General features: G+C 40.3%; 1 non-coding gene across 1 annotated transcript; it reads right to left on the bottom strand.

Annotated features, from left to right (window-relative positions):
• Nucleotides 1-5,643: 5,643 nt before the first annotated feature.
• On the bottom strand, nucleotides 5,644-5,751 carry LOC112739067 (small nucleolar RNA R71). The gene has a single exon (XR_003170007.1). It is a non-coding gene; the product is annotated as a small nucleolar RNA R71 (small nucleolar RNA).
• Nucleotides 5,752-12,331: the final 6,580 nt, after the last annotated feature.

Genomic DNA, 12,331 nt, shown 5'->3' with positions numbered 1-12,331 from the left:
GACAAAGATCCAAGAAAGAGGACTACAAAAAATAACTTAAAGGAGACCGATATAACCAAGTCGGACTCCTACTATCGAAAAAGTTATCAAAGTAATCCCTGAAAGAGACCTAACAAAGGTCCAAAAAAGAGGATTACCAAAATAACTTAGAAGGGGACCAACGCAAAGGAATCGGTCACAAATACAGAAAACCGAGAAACAAGTTGGATTTATACAATCACAGCCTCAAAGGATCCAAGATACAAGCAAATAAAGCAAAGTAATCCAAGGAGATCGAGCAGCAAGATTTCGAACATCAATAGAAAAACAAAAAAGATGTCAAGTCAAACAACTACTTTTACTCTATAAAGTTATAAGGCCTGGAAGGCCACCAAAACCTACCACGAAGAGATAACAAGTTACTTTTTGTTCCTCATAAAAAGTTTCTAAGAAGCGTCAGCAAATAAATAAAAAAGTTCTAAAAGAGCCCACAAGCCGGGCCAACTACACAAATTTTCAAGAAGAGATCAGCAAGCGTCAGGAGCCTTCTTGGCAGCATCAGGACAAGGAGAAGGAGGGCGAGTCTGGATCGGCACAGCATCCACAGTTCTATCCTCCCGATTCAGGATCTGGCAATCCGAGTCGGGCACAGCAGGAGGAACCGAAGAGGTCGGCACTTTGGTAGAGGACACAGGGGGAGCAACAACATCATCATCATCACCCTCATCATCAGGGACAATCTTTCCATCCCTGACTATATTATCCAGGCTAAAAAGGGTGAGGTCGGCCTCGGGAGCAATGACCTGAACTTGCTCCCTCAAGTTCTCATAAGCAGCAGTCACGCTGCCAACGAGATGACTTTAGAGCTCAGCATAATCTTCCCGAACACTGTCAAGCTCTCCCCTCAGGCGCATCACCTCCCGATAAGATGAAAGGTAACTCTCCTTGTGCATCAGGACTGCGTCCTCAGCCAACCTCAAAGAAGCCACCAACGACTGAGAACTCGCCTCCTCATTCTTCAAGTCCTTCTCCAGCTTGGCTACCTTCGTCTCAAGCTCCTCCTTTAACTCCTTCATCCGATCAAACTCTTGTTTCGCCTCCTCCATAAACGCCTTAGTAGCGTGGAGAGGGAGATTCTGAGCAGTCCGATATATGGCAGCCGACATATACGCCATCTTCACATGATTTCGAGCCATAAACTCCAAGTGATGGAGGATGGACACATCGTCCATGGAGAGAGCGCCGTAGGGACCGATTTGTTGATCCACGAATTCAATAGCATTAAAATCAGGAGCATCGAGGTCAAAGGGCTCAGCAGTCTTTTGTTTTTTATTGGGAGGAGCAATAGAAGGAGCAGCAGAGGTGACGTGAGGATCTACCAAATGAACTTGGGGTGTAGGGATCACTTTCTTCACCCCGGCGGAACTCTGCACTGATGGCTTCTCGCGCACTTGGGAGGATCCCTCCCCAGCCGCCTTGGCAGCAACATTTCTGGCAGCAGTTGCCCTCTGCGCCCTCTTAAAAGCTTTCATGGATTCACTATTCTTCATTGCCTCTGCAAATAAAACAGAAAATCAGTTACAAGTCGGACAAGTCGGAAAGACAACTACAAGCAACATACACGGATAATAAAGAAAACACAAAGATACCCAGTTCAGTTTGGAGAAGAGAATGATTGGTTAGAAATTTCTTTGTGTCGAGATGGGGAGGTTGACCCCAGCGTTCTTCCAAGATAGTCACAAAGGCTCGCTCAGCATCATCCAACATCTCCCACGAATACCTGGAGACCCTCACGTCTTTTTGTCATTCCAAGGGAAAAGCAGGTTTGTTATTTTCATCCAGAAAAAAGGGCCGAGCTCTTTCAACAGCTCGGACCTTGAAAAAGTAGTTTTTAAAATCACGGAACGACTCGTCAAACATGGAAAAAACTTTCTTTCCCTGGGTAGAACGAAAGGAGACCCAAGCTGACTTCTTTTTTACCACACCGGGCTTAGTCAAGACAAAAAGATAGAAAAAGAGAGATTAGAAAGCAGGAATACCAAAACCATTGCACAACAATTGGAAAATTTTTAAATAAAACCCCAGGAATTGGGGTGAAGTTGAGAAGGGGCAACATTACAAGACCATAACAGGTCGGTTTCAAATTTGATAAAAGGAAGGGTGATACCCAGCTGACCAAAGAAAAAATCATAAGCATAAAAGAAAGGGCGACCATCAACAACCCGAGTTGGAAAGCAGACTCTCTCGTCAGAAGAGGGAGAGACAAGTTCATAGTTCTTCTCATCACCAGAATTACTACAGACACTATGAAACTGCCTAAGCTGAGCACAAAATTCAGAATCAACCAGCGAGACACACATGAGAACCATGGAGTCCACCCAATCGGCCATACCCGCGGGAACCTGGGAAGGCATCTCTACAACGTTATTTCGGGAAGACATAAGGTCAACTAAATCCTAAAAAAAGAAAAGAAGAATGGATTACTTAAAAACATCTCGGATAGAGGGCAAAACATCTCGACGGGCGGATAAACAAAAAGGGAAAACCCCAAGACTCAAGACAAAGGTCTTGGGGCATCCCTTGGAGGCAGTAAACAAAGCAAGGTCTTTAAGTTATTTCTAAAACCTACATCTCGGCACTCATCAAAATAAAATCCAGAAAGAAAACAAAGGAAGCAAAAAATGCAAAAGGTCCACCCTCCTACAGTTTATCAGCAGAAAAACAGCAAAGGCACAAACTTTTTCGAAATCAAGCAAAAAATCACCAGCAAAGAGCAAGCACTAACATCAAACACGCCAAGTAGAAATCATCAAAGGTGCAAACTTTGTCAGAATAAAAAAAAATCTCCAAACAAAGCGAGGAACAGATGCAGATTCTCTATCGATATCAGACAAGAAACAACCAGAAGCAACAACAAAACCCTAGAAAGCCTCGACAGAAATGCCAAGAGAATGCGTAAAAGAAAGTCAGGGAAAACACATTACAGTGACAAGCAAATACAAGACCTCAAAAAAGATTCAAACTTTCAAACATGCAAAATCAAAGCTTCACTAAAAAACTGAAGACGAAGCTATGAAAGAAGCAAGAAAGCCAATACCAACCTGGAAAAAGTAGCAAGCTTCAGGGAAATTGAGGATGGAAGACGAAATCTGGAATTGCCCTCTCACGAGCAAAAAAGCACGAACAAAAGCAGTATCACAGAGAGAAACGCGAAACCACAAAACTCCAGGCAAAAACAGAAGCTTCAGAAAAATCACCAAGCGACGTCGCAAGAAAAGTTGAAATGTGGGTGAAAGGCAGAAAATGAATAAGTGCGAAGAAGTTACAAAAAGGGCAAAGGAGAGAAACCGTTTCTTGAATGCAGAATTCAAAAATAGAGAAGTTAGGGGAAACGGGGCAATTAAATGCCAATTAAATGCGGATATTAAAAATAACTTGCATTCCCAAAAAAGCGCTAATACAAAAGCACGCGCTTGTAGAGGAAAAACGTTCTACATTCAAAAGCTGCTACAAAAAGGAGTCGACAAGATGCTTGAGTTCGGCTTCGCTACAAGAAAGACCGAAGTCAAGGACTCGACCTCAACAAAGAAGACCGAGCTCAAGCAGGGGCACTGTTCATACCCTGGGTCGAGATATCCGACCTGGGGTGATCGACGATAAAGCGACCGACCTCTTTAGGTCAAGCGGACCGACTTCTTTACGAAGAACTCGGCCAAATCGACAGGAAAGCCCAAAAAGGGCCCAATTCAAGGAATACGACCCAAATCCAAAGGTCGTTCAGGCCTACAGAGAGAAGGGCGGTTCCGTTGAAGATACGCTGACCTCAACCCAAAAGATAAAGATAAGATAAGATAACTAACTTATCTTATCCAAAGGTCACATCTCACCATTATAAATACACTAGAACACCCAAGTATAACTCATACTCTGATTCTACATAACACCTGTTTAATACCCATGCTAACTTAAGCATCGGAGTCTCTTGCAGGTACCCCCCACCCTCCGGTGACGAAGGATCAGCAGTACAACCAGTCCAACAAGTCGGACACGACAGCTCCGGTCGTCTCCTACCAGCCGGACACGTCGGTACCGATCCGTACAGAGGATCTCAACCGAGATCGACCTCCAGTTTCAGGTAACCCTCGGAACAGTGTTCTTGGTGTTCATCTTGACATTCATAGTGTTCTTGCATGCATCACATGTTTTGATCCAAAATTTTCATGCATTGAGTCTTTTTGATGTTTTTCTCGTTCATCATTAAAAATTCAAAAATAAAAAAAATATCTTTCCCTTTTTCACTCATAAAATTCGAAAATTTGAGTTGACTTTTTCAAAAAATTTTAAAATTAAGTTGTTTCTTATGAATCAAATCAAATTTTCAATTTAAAAATTCTATCTTTTTCAAATCTTTTTCAAAAAATCAAATCTTTTTCACTTTTTCTTTCATAATTTCGAAAATTTTAATTTGATTTTCAAAATCTTTTTCTTATTTCTATTTCATATTATCAAAGTTAATGCTAACAATTAATGTGATTGATTCAAAAATTTTAAAAGTTTGTTACTTGCCTCTTAAGAAAGGTTCAATCTTTAATTTTTAAATCATATCTTTTTAGTTTCTTGTTAGTCAAGTAATCAACTTTAATTTTTAAAATCAAATCTTTTTAAATTTCTTTTTCAAATCTTTTTTTTCAAAATAAGTTTCAATCACATCTTTTTCAAAATCTTTTCTAACTTCTTATCTTTTCAAAATTAATTTTCAAATCTTTTTCAAAACTACCTAACTAATTCTCTCTCTAATTTTCGAAAATCCCTTCCCTCTTTTTCAAAATTCCTTTTTTTTAACTAATTATTTTTAATTTTTAATTTAATTTGATTTCAATTTTAATTTTCAAAATTTAACTTTAAATTTTATTTTTAATTTAATTAATTTTCGAAATTCCCTCTCTCTCATCTCCTTCTAATTATTTATTTAATTACTAACAATTCTCTTCATCTCAAAATTCGAACCCTCTTTTCCTCTTGGTGTTCGAATTTCTCTTCTTTTATTCTTATCTTCTTCTACTCACATACAGGAATCTCTATACTGTAACATAGAGGATTCCATATTTTCTTTTCTGTTTTCTTCTTTTTCATATGAGCAGGAACAAGGATAAGAACATTCTTGTTGAAGCTAATCCTGAACCTGAAATGACTCTGAAGAGGAAGCTAAGCGAAGCCAAAGCACGACTCTCTGGAGAAAATCTGACAAATATTTTCGAAAAAGAATGAGACATGGCCAAAAATAATAACAATGCAAGGAAGATGCTTGGTGACTTCACTGCACCAAATTCCAATTTACATGGAAGAAGCATCTCAATTCCTGCCATTGGAGCAAACATTTTTAAGCTTAAACCTCAATTAGTTTCTCTGATGCAACAGAACTGCAAGTTTCATGGACTTCCATCCGAAGATCCTTTTCAGTTCTTAACTGAATTCTTGCAGATCTGTGATACTGTTAAGACCAATGGGGTTGATCCCGAGGTCTACAGGCTTATGCTTTTCCCATTTGCTGTAAGAGACAAAGCTAGAATATGGTTGGACTCTCAACCTAAGGATAGCCTGAACTCTTGGGATAAGCTGGTCACAGCTTTCTTAGCCAAGTTCTTTCCTCCTCAAAAGCTTAGTAAGCTTAGAGTGGATGTTCAAACCTTCAAACAGAAAGAAGGTGAATCCCTCTATGAAGCTTGGGAGAGATACAAGGAACTGACCAAAAAGTGTCCTTCTGACATGCTTTCAGAATGGACCATCCTGGATATATTCTATGATGGTCTGTCTGAGCTATCAAAGATGTCACTGGATCATTCTGCAGGTGGATCCATTCACCTAAAGAAGACGCCTGCAGAAGCTCAAGAACTCATTGACATGGTTGCAAATAACCAATTCATGTACATTTCTGAAAGGAATCCTGTGAATAATGGAACGCCTATGAGGAAGGGAGTTATTGAAATAGATACTCTGAATGCCATATTGGCTCAGAATAAAATATTGACTCAGCAAGTCAATATGATCTCTCAGAGTCTGAATGGATTGAAGGAATCAACCAACAGTACTAAAAAGGCATCTTCAGAAGAAGAAGCTTATGATCCTGAGAACCCTGCAATAGCAGAAGTGAATTACATGGGTGAACCCTATGGAAACACCTATAATCCCTCATGGAGAAATCATCCAAATTTCTCATGGAAGGATCAACAAAAGCCTCAACAAGGCTTTAACAATGGTGGAAAAAACAGGTTTAGCAATAGCAAGTCTTTTCCATCATCCACTCAGCAAAAGACAGAGAGTCCTGAGCAGGATCCATCTAGCTTAGCAAATATAGTCTCTGATCTATCTAAGGCCACTTTAAGTTTTATGAATGAAACAAGGTCCTCCATTAGAAATCTGGAGGCACAAGTGGGCCAGCTGAGTAAAAGGGTCACTGAAACCCTTCCTAGTACTCTCCCAAGCAATACAGAAGAGAATCCAAAAAGAGAATGCAAGGTCGTTGAATTAACCATCATGGCCGAACCTACAAGGGAGGGAGAGGACGTGAATCCCAGTGAGGAAGACCTCCTGGGACGTCCAGTGATCAACAAGGAGTTTCTCTCTGAGGAACTAAAGGAATCTGAGACTCATCTAGAGACCATAGAGATTCCATTGAACCTCCTTATACCATTCATGAGCTCTGATGAGTATTCTTCTTCTGAAGAGAATGAAGATGTTACTGAAGAGCAAGTTGCCAAGTACCTTGGTGCAATCATGAAGCTGAATGCCAAATTATTTGGTAATGAGACTTGGGAAGATGAACCTCCCTTGCTCACCAATGAACTGAGTGATCTGGATCAACTGACATTGCCTCAGAAGAAACAGGATCCTGGAAAGTTCTTAATACCTTGTACCATAGGCACCATGACCTTTGAGAAGGCTCTATGTGACCTTGGGTCAGGGATAAACCTCATGCCACTCTCTGTAATGGAGAAACTGGGAATCTTTGAGGTGCAAGCTGCCAGAATCTCATTAGAGATGGCAGACAACTCAAGAAAACAGGCTTATGGACAAGTAGAGGACGTGCTAGTAAAGGTTAAAGGCCTTTACATCCCTGCTGATTTCATAATCCTAGACACTGGGAAGGATGAGAATGAATCCATCATCCTTGGAAGACCCTTCCTAGCCACAGCAAGAGCTGTGATTGATGTGGACAGAGGAGAATTGATCCTTCAACTGAATGAGGACAACCTTGTGTTTAAAACTCAAGGATCTCCTTCTGTAACCATAGAGAGGAAGCATGAAAAGCTTCTCTCACTGCAGAGTCAACCAAAGTCCCCACAGTCAAACTCTAAGTTTGGTGTTGAACCCCCACATTCAAACTCTAAGTTTGGTGTTGGGAGGTTCCAACCTTGCTCTGAACATATGTGAGGCTCCATGAGAGCTCACTATCAAGCTATTGACAATAAAGAAGCGCTTGTTAGGAGGCAACCCAATGTTATCTAATTATATTTATTTATTTTCTATTGTTATTTTATGTTTTCTTTAGGTTGATGATCATGTGAAGTCACAAAAACTACTGAAAAATAAAAAATAGAGTGAAAAATAGAATGAAAAATAGCACACCCTGGAGGAGAACAGTTTGGCGTTTAAACGCCAGAAACAAGCATCTGTCTGGCGTTTAACGCCAGAAACAGGCACCAAGCTGGCGTTTAACGCCAGAAACAAGCATCTACCTGGCGTTAAACACCAGAACAGAGCATGGAAGTGGCATTTAACGCCAGAAACAGGCAGCAATCTGGCGTTAAACGCCAGGATTGCATGTATAGGGCGTTTTACATGTCTAAAGGGTACAGGGATAAAAAATCCTTGACACCTCAGGATCTGTGGACCCCACAGGATCCCCACCTAACCCTATTCTCTCCTCTTCACACCTTTTCATAACTCTCTTCCCCAAATGCCCTTCACCAATCACTTCAACTACTCTTTTCCATCACCCCCTCACCACTCACATCCATCTTCTCTTCTCCATAAACCCCACCTACCTTCAAATTCAAAATATTTTCCCTCCCAAACCCAACCCTAAATGGCCGAACCCTAAACCCCTCCCCACTTCTATATAAACCCCTCATTCCTTCTTCTATTTCATACAACACAACCCTCTCTTTTTCCACTTGGCCGAAACATACTCTCTCTCCCTCTCCTCCATTTCTCTTCTTCTTCTACTTCTTTCTTTCTTCTTTTGCTCGGGGACGAGCAAACATTTTAAGTTTCGTGTGGTAAAAGCATTGCTTTTTGTTTTTTCATAACCATTTATGGCACCTAAGGCCAGAGAAACCTCTAGAAAGAGGAAAGAGAAGGCAATTGCTTCCACCTCTGAGTCATGGGAGATGGAGAGATTCATCTCAAAGGTCCATCAAGACCACTTCTATGAAGTTGTGGCCAAGAAGAAAGTGATCCCTGAGGTTCCTTTCAAGCTCAAAAGGAATGAGTATCCGGAGATCCGACTTGAGATTCAAAGAAGAGGTTGGGAAGTTCTCACCAACCCCATTCAACAAGTCGGGATCCTAATAGTTCAAGAGTTCTATGCAAACGCATGGATCACAAGGAACCATGATCAACGTGTGAACCCAAATCCAAAGCATTGGCTTACTATGGTTCGGAGAAAATACTTAGATTTTAGTCCAGAAAATGTAAGGCTGGCGTTCAACTTGCCAATGATTGAAGAAAATGCACGTCCCTTCACAAGAAGGGTCAACTTTGATCAAAGGTTGGACCAAGTCCTCATAGACATATGTGAGGAAGGAGCTCAATGAAAAATTGACTCAAGAGGCAAGCCGGTTCAACTAAGAAGGCATGACCTCAAACCAGTGGCTAGGGGATGGCTAGAGTTCATTTAACGCTCAATCATTCCTACTAGTAACCGGTCTGAAGTTACTATAGACCGGGCCATCATGATCCATAGTATCATGATTGGAGAGGAGGTAGAAGTTCATGAGATTATACCTCAAGAACTTTACAAGGTGGCTGACAAGTCCTCCACTTGGGCAAGGTTAGCCTTTCCTCACCTCATATGCCACCTCTACAATTCAGTTGGAATTAACATAGAGGAAGATATCCTCATTGAAGAGGATAAGCCCATCACTAAGAAAAGGATGGAGCAAACAAGAGATCATGGACCTCCACATGAGCATGAGGAGATTTCTCACCATGAAATCCCTGAGATGCCTCAAGGGATGCACTTCCCTCCACAAAACTATTGGGAACAAATTAACACTTTCCTAGGAGAATTAAGTTCCAACATGGGACAACTAAGGGTGGAGCACCAAGAGCACTCCATCATCCTCCATGAAATTAGAGAAGATCAAAGAGCTATGAGGGAGGAGCAAGAAAGACAAGGAAGAGACATAGAGGAGCTCAAGAGCACCATTGGTTCTTCAAGAAGAGGAAGACGCCACCCTCACTAAGGTGGACTCATTTCTTAATCTCCTTGTTTATTTATTTTCTTGTTTTTCGATTTTTGAGCTTTATGTTTATTTATATTTGTGTCTTATTACATGATCATTAGTGTCTAAGTGTCTATGCCTTAAAGTTATGAATATGAATCCATCACCTCTCTTGAATGAAAAATATTTTAATTACAAAAGAACAAGAAGTACATGGTTTCGAATTCATCCTTGAAACTAGTTTAATTATTTTGATGTGGTGGCAACACTTTTTGTTTTCTGAATGTATGCTTGAACAGTGCATATGTGTTTTGAAGTTGTTGTTTATGAATGCTAAATATGTTGGCTCTTGAAAGAATGATGAAAAGGAGAAATGTTATTTGATAATCTGAAAAATCATAAAAATGATTCTTGAAGCAAGAAAAAGCAGTGAATACAAAAGCTTGCAGAAAAAAAAAAGAAAAAAAAATGGTAAAAAGAAATAGAAAAAGAAAAAGCCAAAAGCTCTTTAAACCAAAAGGCAAGAGCAAAAAGCCAATAGCCCTTAAAACCAAAAGGCAAGGGTAAATAAAAAGGATCCAAGGCTTTGAGCATCAGTGGATAGGAGGGCCTAAAGGAATAAAATCCTGGCCTAAGCGGCTAAACCAAGCTGTCCCTAACCATGTGCTTGTGGCGTGAAGGTGTCAAGTGAAAACTTGAGACTGAGCAGTTAAAGTCAAGGTCCAAAGCAAAAATAGAGTGTGCTTAAGAACCCTGGACACCTCTAATTGGACACTTTAGCAAAGCTGAGTCATAATCTGAAAAGGTTCACCCAGTTATGTGTCTGTGGCATTTATGTATCCGGTGGTAATACTGGAAAACAAAGTGCTTAGGGTCACGGCCAAGACTCATAAAGTAGCTGTGTTCAAGAATCAACATACTGAACTAGGAGAATCAATAACAATATCTGAATTCTAAGTTCCTATAGATGCCAATCATTCTGAACCTCAATGGATAAAGTGAGATGCCAAAACTATTCAAGAGGCAAAAAGCTACAAGTCCCGCTCATCTGATTGGAGCTAAGTTTCATTGATATTTTGGAATTTATAGTATATTCTCTTCTTTTTATCCTATTTTATTTTCAGTTGCTTGGGGACAAGCAACAATTTAAGTTTGGTGTTGTGATGAGCGGATAATTTATACGCTTTTTGGCATTGTTTTTACATAGTTTTCAGTATGATTTAGTTAGTTTTTAAGTATATTTTTATTATTTTTTAAATAAAAATCACATTTCTAGACTTTACTATGAGTTTGTGTATTTTTCTATGATTTCAGGTAATTTCTGGCTGAAATTGAGGGACTTGAGCAAAAATCAGATTCAGAGGTTGAAGAAGGACTGCAGATGCTATTGGATTCTGACCTCCCTGTACTCAAAGTAGATTTTCTGGAGCTACAGAACTTCAAATGGCGCGCTCTCAATTGTGTTGGAAAGTAGACATTCAGAGCTTTCCAGCAATATATAATAGTCCATACTTTGATTAAGGATAGATGACGTAAACTGGCGTTGAACTCCAGTTTCATGCTGCATTCTGGAGTCAAACGCCAGAAACAGGTAGCAAAGTGGAGTTAAACGCCAGAAACAGGTTACAAACTGGCGTTCAACTCCAGGAAAGACCTCTACACGTGTAAAGTTCAATGCTCAGCCCAAGCACACACCAAGTGGGCCCCGGAAGTAGATTTCTGCATCATTTACTCATTTCTGTAAACCCTAGTAACTAGTTTAATATAAATAGGACTTTTTACTATCTTTGTAAGGGATCTTTGATTAGTTTTTATGCTATCTTAGACTTTCATGGGGTCTGGCCATTCGGCCATGCCTGGACCATTATCACTTATGTATTTTCAAACGGTAGAGTTTCTACACACCATAGATTAAGGTGTGGAGCTCTGCTGTTCCTCATGAATTAATACAAAGTACTACTGTTTTTCTATTCAATTCAAGCTTATTCCTATTCTAAGATATCCATTCGCACCCAAGAACATGATGAATGTGATGATTATGTGACGCTCATCATCATTCTCACTCATGAACGCGTGCCTGACAAACACTTCCGTTCTACATGCAAACAAGCTAGAATGAATATCTCTTAGATATCTAATACAGAGGATCGAGTCCGAGATATTAGAATCTTCGTGGTATAAGTTAGAACCCATGGATGGCCATTCTTGAGATCCAGAAAGTCTAAACCTTGTCTGTGGTATTCCGAGTAGGATCTAGGAAGGGATGGCTGTGACGAGCTTCAAACTCGCGAGTGCTGGACGTAGTGACAGACGCAAAAGGATAGTAAATCCTATTCCAGTATGATCGAGAACCTACAGATGATTAGCCATGCAGTGACAGCGCATTGGACCATTTTCACAAAGAGGATGGGATGTAGCCATTGACAACGGTGATGCCCTACATAAAGCTTGCCATGGAAAGGAGTAGAAATGGTTGGATGAAGACAGCAGGAAAGCAGAGGTTCAGAGGAACGAAAGCATCTCTATACGCTTATCTGAAATTCTCACCAATGAATTACATAAGTACCTCTATCTTTATTTTACGTTTTATTTATCTTTTTATCTCCATAACCATTTGAATTCGCCTGACTGAGATTTACAAGGTGACTATAGCTTGCTTCAAGCCGACAATCTCCGTGGGATCGACCCTTACTCACGTAAGGTTTATTACTTGGACGGCCCAGTGCACTTGCTGGTCAGTTGTACGAAGTTGTGACAAAGAATTAAGATTATGAACGTGCGTATAAAGTTTTCAGCGCCGTTACCAAGGAATAGAACCGTCACGATTTCTGCGCATCGTGTTACCTGGCTCAGCAGAACAAGGGGGTTATTCATGTGTACTACGAACATGGAGTATCTGAGCCTGT

Source organism: Arachis hypogaea, chromosome 13 (assembly GCF_003086295.3).
Source record: "Arachis hypogaea cultivar Tifrunner chromosome 13, arahy.Tifrunner.gnm2.J5K5, whole genome shotgun sequence".
NCBI classification, from domain to species: domain Eukaryota; kingdom Viridiplantae; phylum Streptophyta; class Magnoliopsida; order Fabales; family Fabaceae; genus Arachis; species Arachis hypogaea.
The sequence above is the reverse complement of the archived record's forward strand: the minus strand, read 5'-3'. Positions and strand labels throughout refer to the sequence as shown.